Below are 9264 nucleotides of genomic sequence, written 5' to 3'. Positions count from 1 at the left end.
CCCCTCTCAGGGCTGAAGTGGACCCTCTCAGGCCTCAAATAGGTCCTCTAGGGCCTGAAATGGGCCCTCTCAGGCCTGACATTAGCCCTCTCAGACCTGAAATGGGCCCCTTTCAGGCCTCAAATAGGACCTCAAGGGCCTGAAATGGGCCCTCTCAGGCCTGACATTAGCCCTCTCAGATCTGAAATGGGCCCCCTCAGCCCGGAAATGGTCCCTATCATGTCCAAAAAAGGGCCCCTCATACCGTAACTGGGCCATCTCAGGTCTGAAATGGTGCCTCTTATGCCTGAAATGGGCCCCTCTCAGGCCTCAAACGGGCCATCTCTGGTCTCAAACGGGCCCTCTCTGGCCTCAAACAGGCCCTCTAGGGCATGAAATGGGCCCTTTCAAGCTTGAAATGGGCCCCCTCAGGCCTGAAATGGCCCCTCTCAGGCCTGAAATGGGCCCCTCTCAGGCATGAAGTGGGCCCTATCAGGCCTCAAACATGCCCTCTAGGGCCTGAAATGGACCCCTTCAGGCCTGAAATGGGCCCTCACAGGCATCAAATGGGCCCTCTCAGGCCTGAAATGGGCCCCTCTCAAGCCTCAAACAGCCCCTCTAGGGCCTGAAATGGGCCCTCTCAAGCTTCAACTGGGCCCCTTCAGGCCTGAAATGGGTCCTCACAGACCTGAAATGGGCCCTCTCAGGCCTGAAGTGGCCCTCTCATGCCATGGAACGGGCCCTCCTAGGCCTTGGATGCACCCCCTTAAATCATAAAATGGGACTATAAATCCTAAAGGGGGGCTATCAGGCCTGAAAACTGTTTTTCAGTCCTATGACGGACCTTGACATTAGTGATAAAAAATTGTCAGGCTGCATAACGTTACAGTTCGAATCGACGGTGGGCCCCTAGGATAAGAGACGGGGGTGAGATCTCACCCAAGGCCAAGGCAGTATATACCAGGTAGAATCATCCCAGCGCGCAGCTTTTCTGCGCAGGTGGCGGGATGACGTCACCGAGGGTGCACAGCCGGCCGGCGCCGGCCGCCGCCGCCGCGGGGCCGCTCGGCGGGCGCGGCTATTGAAATACAAAGCGAAAAGAGCATGATCGAATGAAAAAAGGGCACAAATGGTTAAATTGAATCGAGCCTAAGTAAGGTAAGGTCAGATTAGGTTAACAGACTACATTCAAAGCTGCGACTGAGACTACCGACGGGTGGCAGTCGCCAGTCGCGGATATCACGGGACTCGGCAGACGGCAGTATGGGCCCGCAGATTCGCCGGTGGGTGGCCGTCTGATGCGCCGGTGTTGATCCTATGATAGATCGGTATAGGGTACTCAGAGGCAGGGCTTTATACGACAGAGTGCGGCCCCCAGAGTCGTCGGTTCGGAGCCCCTACAGGTGCCGGTGTGGAGCTATGAAGCGCTGAAATGGAGTCTCAGGCCCGGGCCGGTATGGGACCCAATGGAGCTCAACAAGACTATTGAAGAGCTTGTGTGGTGCCTTCAGTAGACCTGTGGGGCCCTTGAAGACCGGCGTGGTACTCTGGGATGCCGACGGGGGCCCTCAGAATCACCAGTGGGCGGCCATCGGATGACGGATGTGCCGGTGAGACGAGTCGCTGATATAAAGAAGCCCTACAGGTGCCGGTGTGTGGCTATGAGAGCCCTGGCGTTTACTTTCAGAGCCAATTATTGGACCTATTGAAGCTCAGCGAGATTTAAGAGCTGTCGTGGTGTCTTCAGAAGCCTGTACAACCCTTGAAAACCGGCGTGGTACTCTCAGGCGCTGATGAGTGCCCTCAGAATAGCCGGTGTGGGCCATCAGAGGTGCCAGTTGCAGTGTGCCGTGTGCGGTGTGGGGCCCACAGAAGCACTGGTGTGGAGCCCTTAGAGGTGCCGCTGTGGGGCCAAAAGGGGCGCCGGTGTGGAGTCCCAAGAGGCGCCGAGATGGGCTCCTGCAGAAGTCGATGTGGGGCTATGAAAAGCGCTGGCGTAGGGCTCTCAGATGGCGGTATGAGACCTATCAGATCTAAGCGTGACTATGTAAGAGATTGTGTGGTGCCTTTAGGGGCCCGTAGGATGCCTTCCGGAGCTCTGAGCGGTTCTCAGAGACCGGCATGGTACTCCTAGACGCCAGTGGGGCCCTCAGAGTCGCCGTTGGGCGACCGTCAGATGTGCTGATTGGGCCTACTCGGGGGTGCACAGCCGGACGGCGCCCGCCGACGCCCTCAGGGACCTCTCGGCGAGCAGCAATATAACCCGCCGCTGTCATACAGCGACAATAATCTTACTTCTTGCTGGCACCGTAACTCTCACTTTTTCGTTGATATTGCGAGGCGCGCAATTCCATTCCTGAAGTCATACTCATGAATGACAAGCTTACGAATAACAAAACAGTTTCGACCAATATCACTTCGCATTAACCACCGTTGAAATTAATATGCAGACGACTTTACACAGCTTCCACTTCGCACATATATCGTTGTTAGCACTTTCCAAGTTTCCCAGCAGATTTACACAAGAAGCAGCGCAATGCATCTGAGCATATTAGAATAGACTACACTCCAGATGCGACAGAGACTGCTGCCGGGTGCGAGCTGAGGATATCTAGGGACTCGGGGCTGATGGCCCTCAGAGTCGCCGGTAAACGGTGGCCGGTGGGTGACCCTCAGATGTCATATCATGGGACACGCCAGTCGACGGACGGCACATGAGAACTCCTCTGGGGACTGACAGGCGACAACACATGATATATATTACACAGCTCTTCGAACGGCGGAGATCACTGCTCTTCGATGACTGTGACCAGCTTCTCTGGCTGACGACGGCAGCGACATTGCAGGTCCCCGCAAACGGCGGCGATAGGCAGGAATCAATCTGGAGCTGGCTGGCCTCGGCAGACGGCGACGACCGAATTGCAGGCCCCGACAGACGACGGCGATGAGCGAAGGTCCAGGAAGACGGCGGCGATGAACGGCACTCATCTACTTGTGCACACACCTGCACCAGCACAGGGGGGACAGATATTAACATTAAGCACATGAACAGATACACAAACCCATGCGCTTTCCTCTCACTGGCACATGATAGGAGAACGCACAGCCCACAAGTAGGTATATTTCTCTCATAGATATGCACATCGCACATGAACACACACAAATAACATACATATAACATATAATCAGACATAAGCATGATCATTTTATGAGTCTTCAAAATGTTTGAGGTGAGATATAAGTAGCATTGTTGTTTTTGCTAGTCCTAACAAAAACAACAATGATACTCATATCCATGGTTGTCCTGACAATGTTGAGCGAGTGATGCTGTTATTGTCACAGTTTTGCAGCCAGTTGCTTCTCTCATTATCATCAGAGTTGCCTGACCCTTAGACTTAATCAGCACTGGCCCTTCTAAGGGTAATACAAAATCTAATGACATATGAAGAAGCAGCTAGATGAAATGTTGAGACAGGTTTGGCTTATACTCTAGACAAGTCTAGCGTAAGGCTAGCAATAGTAATAAATCTATTTCTTTGGTATAAAAAATAAATGGTCCATACTACTTACCAGGCAACAAGGACAGTTGGTGCTTTGCCTCCGCCATCAGCCACAGCATCAGTGGATAGGCTGCTGGTTGGATGAACTGGTTGGCTGGTTGGATGAACATTTTCAGTAGAACAGTGCTTGGAACAGACTGCTTACATTGAGAAATCCAGCTTGACAGCACGTTCTTCTCTTTGGATAGGTTATAGGTACCTATTTAAAAAGTTCAGTTCATCATTTTCTTCAATCGACCACATTACCATGAATACAAGTACAAGTTGATAATGATCTGGCTATGACTTGGCTCAACCTCACTCCATCTTCAAAGTTTATGCTCAAAGACCAAGATCTGAAAAAGAGCATTATCATATCAAATATCAATATAGGACATAGGTACCTACGTACCAATCAAAACCTTGAGAACTTATTACAGATATTGTAAAATCCCATGATTGAACAAAATAAGGCAATTAGGAAAACATCACATCAAATAGTTAACAACCTAACCGCAAGAGTCCAGACTTTTAGCCGAAAATTGGTTTCAGGCAAGAGCAGGTATGCTAGTATGCGATTTAACGTTCACATTTCACCACACAAGGATACTGAGGAGCATTGCCGCATTGTCAATAATCTAGGCATACAAACATTAACTTCAGCAGGCCCATGCAGGCAGAGTATTAAAAAATGAGAAAAGATCGACGAGGTTTACTTTGTGGGACGCTGAGGGCTTCCTTAGCAATATTATCAAAAAAGTGTTCACTGTTTAAGTCCTATCTTCAAACTGTAGCCTGTAATCTAACAGTCATAACAGTCAACTTGGCAATAATGTTGTGCACCAAAGACTTATTAAAAATGTTCCCTAGCTGCTGCAAGTAATATTAGATATCTATAATAAGGTAACTTATCATATCTCCAATAAAACAACCCACCGAGTGTAACGTGCACCTATACTCACAAATAATATCAACGGAATTTATCACTGTTTTTCAAAACTTTTTGTTTGAAACATCTGCGCCAGAGCCGTCAATTCTGTCAAAATGTCCTCTAAAACACAGCAATGATTTGACGCTCCCCACTAATTCACTGCAAACACTAAAAGGCATTTCTTTTCTCAAAAAGCATTCAAAAGCCGATGTTAGTGAACAAAAATGAAAGACCGACTGCTGTTCTTTGATTTTAAATAGCTTTTAATGAATAGAAACATCAATTTATGACACTACGAGCCAGGATCGAAGTGCACCCTCGGTGACGTCATTTGTCCCTGCCGCCCGCTGAGAACCGTACACGCAGGGGCCAATGGGGATGACTACGGCCTGCCCAAGGCTATAGAACTCCAGGTAAGGACACCAGCCGTTTGACCTTGAACGCCGCCGGCCGGCCGATGACGTCATTGGAGGCAAGCTGGCTCGGCGGACACACAAGGCGAATGCATAACGGAGGGGCGTTGGAACGTTGCGGGAGCCGGGGAGATATTTTAATGTGGTTGTATACCACCATTGTTATGTTTATTGATCTACAGACTGCATTCTTTTAAACCTCGATGCACTCTAGGCCTGGATGGTTCGTACATTCGTGGAACGATCACCCCGTCCGAAGTCCGTGGTCGAAGCTGTCATAGTATTAAAGACACTAAGACGGGTGCAATAACTGCGATCCGATCCCGTCTCTGGCGAATCTAGAGGGGTCGTAAGGACCCAGGCCGAATCTGACCGTCTATTTTTAGGGAAACGGGGTGGGTGAATTGACAACCGATGGCTTAAGAGATAATGAGAAGAGATCCCGTCGTCGATTGTTGTTTGACAGACAACACATGTTGTACTGGACGTATGACGATCAGAGGTAATGCCTGAACGTAGGCAAGCATAATTGTTCTGTCATACTGTTTAGGAATATAAAATGGTAATGGAGATTATTGAGGATATGATCTCTACATTACAGGAATTCGCTAATTACTACGGCCCATAGGGGCACCGCCGGAGCTGTTGTTCTGCCATCGGTCCCAGGCAACTCCAGGGAGCTGCAGTACCCGGCGGCCAAAGCGGCCCACCTCGTCGACTCGCAGGTCCTGTGGGATTCCGTGATGCTTTAGTGCTTCACCCACAGAAGCACGGGCATAGCAGTAGGATGTGGGGCTAGGTGTCTGTCCACCTCTTCATTGAAAGAACAACGTATACAGCGCCTGGTCCCGCCGAAGCTCGGTATCGACCGTGACTTATTCACAACTGGCGGATCCAGGAAGCGGTCTTGGACACTGCGGGGGCTTACCCCAAAAAGGTTTCTCGGAATTAATTAAAAAAAAACTCTGATTTCGATTCCTTGCGCACTGCTGTGCAGTGTGATTAACCAACATTTCCTCAGAAAAGTTGTGAAGTTTTCTTTGATTCTCGAAAAGCGATTTCGGGCGCTGCCAATGTGGGGGAAGACATTTGCCCCAAATGCCTTCCCCTGGATCCGCCAGTGGGTTGCCCCACTCCGAGCTTGACTAAAACCATTTTCAAACCCCACCAGAAACCGATGGTAAGGTGAATTTAAAGGGACCCTCCCACCTTCAAAAAAGTTTATGAATTGGCATGAAAGTGATGTCGCTCGGTTCAGAAAGAGCAAAAACGAATATCTACCAAATTTCACCGAAAAATATTCACCGGTTTTCAAGATATTAGACTTTTACTTTTGTTTACTTTTTTGGGAGCTCCGCTGTTTCTAGCGACTTTATTTTAGAAGTGCGGCGTTTGCGGCAGATGTTGCGCGCAAATAGCATATACCACCGCGTGCTACAAAACGTTTTAGTCAAACATTTAAAAATCGTTAGATATCAGCGCTGACGTCACACATTCAGAGGGGTAATCCTAAGCATTAGCCCCTCTGAATCAAAATGCTGCAATTTTGAAATTCAATATTTCCGATTTAAGGCATTTCTCGGTGTTGTGAGTGCCGAAACCGGTAATTGTGAGCCAGGGACCCGATTTTGGCTATCTCAACTCAAATCTAATGTTAAGGTGGGAGGGTCCCTTTAAATCCAATAACTCATCTCTGTCTGCCCGCCTAAATATGTATACAACACATGGTACGGCACCCGGCCCTGTCTGAGCTATGAGCCGATCGCGATATTTTCGGCTTTCCCCAACCCAAGCTCGATTAGGAACGTTCTCCTTCCCCACCCGATTGCTGATGTCAATTCAAATTCAATACCTCATCTCTGTCGGCCCGACCATAACCCATTCATTGCACACCGTTCAGCGCCCCGCCCCGCCAGAAGTATCCTAGCGCGCTGAGCAGTTGCCTCCAGCCGCGTCATCGCGAGGCCCCGCGCGGCCCATAAATTAATACATTGCGCGAATAGCCGTGTCGCCCCCCTGATCTCACCCCTTTCACCCCCCCTGGCTGCGCCACTGGATATCCGTTAGCCAAAGCTAAGCTAACCATCCCGTTTTTGATACCACCTTTCCATTGCAGCTCAAAGCGTACGTGAACTGGAAAACGATACATTCCAGCACTGAACTGTTCATTAAGACTGCTATGTGGCTGAATCGACATCCGTTCTCATAGAACCACATCGTTGATATCGCGATACAAAGTAGCGTGGCCCGAGACATACACCAGGCACCTCACGTGTAACATCACTTCTCACGTGCGATCGCCTGAAATGATGTAAACCGTACTGCTCCGAGCGGCGCGCAGCATACGGGACCTTCTGGGGACTTGTGCTCCCACTTTTTACGCTTGCCTCAAGATTTAGAGATATTATATCCCTAGAACAGTTTACCAGCGAGCATTACATATCACGTGTTTTCACCGCTTTAGCACGTCTCTATTAACAGAAATAGCAAAAAACTGCTGGCGACCTTTCATGAAATGAGATGACCTCAGGGTCACACAGAGAGGTCACTCACAGGTGCATTTTTCCGATTCAGTGTGTCGTTTTACCTATACCTAAACTGGTGTTTGAAAAGGTTTAGAACGCCATTCGTCCAAAAGAGGTGCATTTCAATTTCCTCCCATTGCAATGCATTGGCTTAATTCATTGTTAACCCTCGCCCGTATTGGTGTTTTTCCAGCCGCGAACGCATAAGGGGGGGGGGGGGTCCGTTGGAGTCTTGGACCCCCCCTCTTGCCGTTTCGCCCCTGATCGAGCTAGAGCTTCGCGGAAAAAGGAGCGCGTTGCCCGTGACGAGAGGAAGCCGATGCTACCCAATTTTAAGATCCTAGGTCATCGGTTGACCTTTCAGGCCAGGTCAATGACCCAAAAGTCGGGAAAATCGGGAAAGCCTGTTAGAACGTCGTAAAATGTAGCTGCTATAGGGGTTTTCGGGGTGCTGATCACGAATATCATGTTAGTTTTGATCACAGATAATGTCTCGATGCATTTAGGCGAGGTCGGGTCAGGTCAGGTCAGGGCAACCAGTAGGGGTCCTGCCGGGTATTCGTAGTGGGTCTCAACCACCTCTGACAGGTTCGTAACATGTTACGAACGTAGGCGGCGGAACGGGGAGGGCACCGGAGCACCGTGCCCCCCTTTGATTTTGGCATTGTAACATTAGCCCTATGGGCGTTGCATGGAAGGAATGGGACCAAAAGTCGGCAGTGCCCCCCCCCCCTTAATTGAAGGTGTTCCGCCGCTACTGGTTACAAAGGCATCAAAACTACTCCGTAAACGTTCATATGGTTTCTAAATTCGAATTCAGCTCTAAAAACTCCCCTTTAGAAACATATTAAACTCGAAAAAGTGAACCGAGGTCATGAAAGGTTAATGACCTGACCTGACCTTTGGGTGACCTTGAAATCCACCGTAATGCATGGGATCAACATCATTTCACATGTTTGAACGCTTGAAACCACGAAAAGACTGCAAACGCGCGGCTAATGCGAGCCGACATACGCCGAATCGCGATTCCGGCCAAACATGGTCTCGGAAAGTAGGTCACACACAGGTCAAAGGTCATTCGGGTCAGGGCAGACCAGAGGCGGATCCAGCACAATGTTTTTTTTAGGGGGGGGGGGCAAACCATAAAATTTATCGATTCTTTCCATGCATCGTCCAAAGGCGTAATGTTAAAATTATGCCGTTGGGGGGGGGGCAAATGCCCATTTTGCCCCCCCCCCCCCTGGATCCGCCACTGGGTCAGGGTCATGAAATGTTTAGGGTAGGTGTAAAATTGATCAACTCCAGGGTTCTGAAAGTTTCGTCGCGATCGGCCGCTTTTTACGCGAGTTATTCACGAAAAACCGAGGGGGCGGTCCGTTCGCCCCCCCCCCCTTATACGGGCGAGGGGCGAGGGCTAAAATGAAGAGGTCGTAAAATTGACCCGACCTTAGGTCACAGATATAAAAAAATCCGAGATATGCATATGATATATACTGTTACCTACTCTTATCAATCGCTGAAAGTTCAAAGTAATATCGTTGCAGTCGGTGTAGCTACAGCAGGCCTTTAAACTTTTTCTTATAGGTCTAGGTCCTTACATGACCTGGTGACTTCATTAACGACCAGGGTCTCACATTTTCACATGTGCAGAAAAGATGTAATGTAGTCTGTAGATATAAACACAGAACAGGTGTACCAAAAGGGGATGGGGAGTAGAAGGGGGCGGGGGTCCGTTCGACTCCCCATTGCGGGCGAGGGCTAATATAAAAATTGGAACACAAAAGACAGACAGTTGCAAGATGATACAAACTGAATGCTGAATGATACAAGCTGTCTCTCATTCACAGTACTGTGCTCACAGTACCACTAGCGTGATC

At 49.4% G+C, this 9264-nt stretch overlaps 1 long non-coding RNA gene across 1 annotated transcript; it reads right to left on the bottom strand.

The window, feature by feature from the left end:
- Positions 1-2380: 2380 nt before the first annotated feature.
- Positions 2381-3869, bottom strand: LOC122384373. The gene is made up of 2 exons (XR_006257025.1): positions 3550-3869; positions 2381-2983 (listed from the first exon to the last, which is right to left on the bottom strand). It is a non-coding gene; the product is annotated as an uncharacterized LOC122384373 (long non-coding RNA).
- Between the last annotated feature and the right edge of the window lie 5395 nt (positions 3870-9264).

The sequence above is a fragment of the Amphibalanus amphitrite genome, unplaced genomic scaffold (genome assembly GCF_019059575.1).
Source record: "Amphibalanus amphitrite isolate SeventyFive unplaced genomic scaffold, NRLGWU_Aamphi_draft 000187F_arrow, whole genome shotgun sequence".
NCBI lineage: Eukaryota > Metazoa > Arthropoda > Thecostraca > Balanomorpha > Balanidae > Amphibalanus > Amphibalanus amphitrite.
This window is presented reverse-complemented; position numbering and strand designations above follow the sequence as displayed.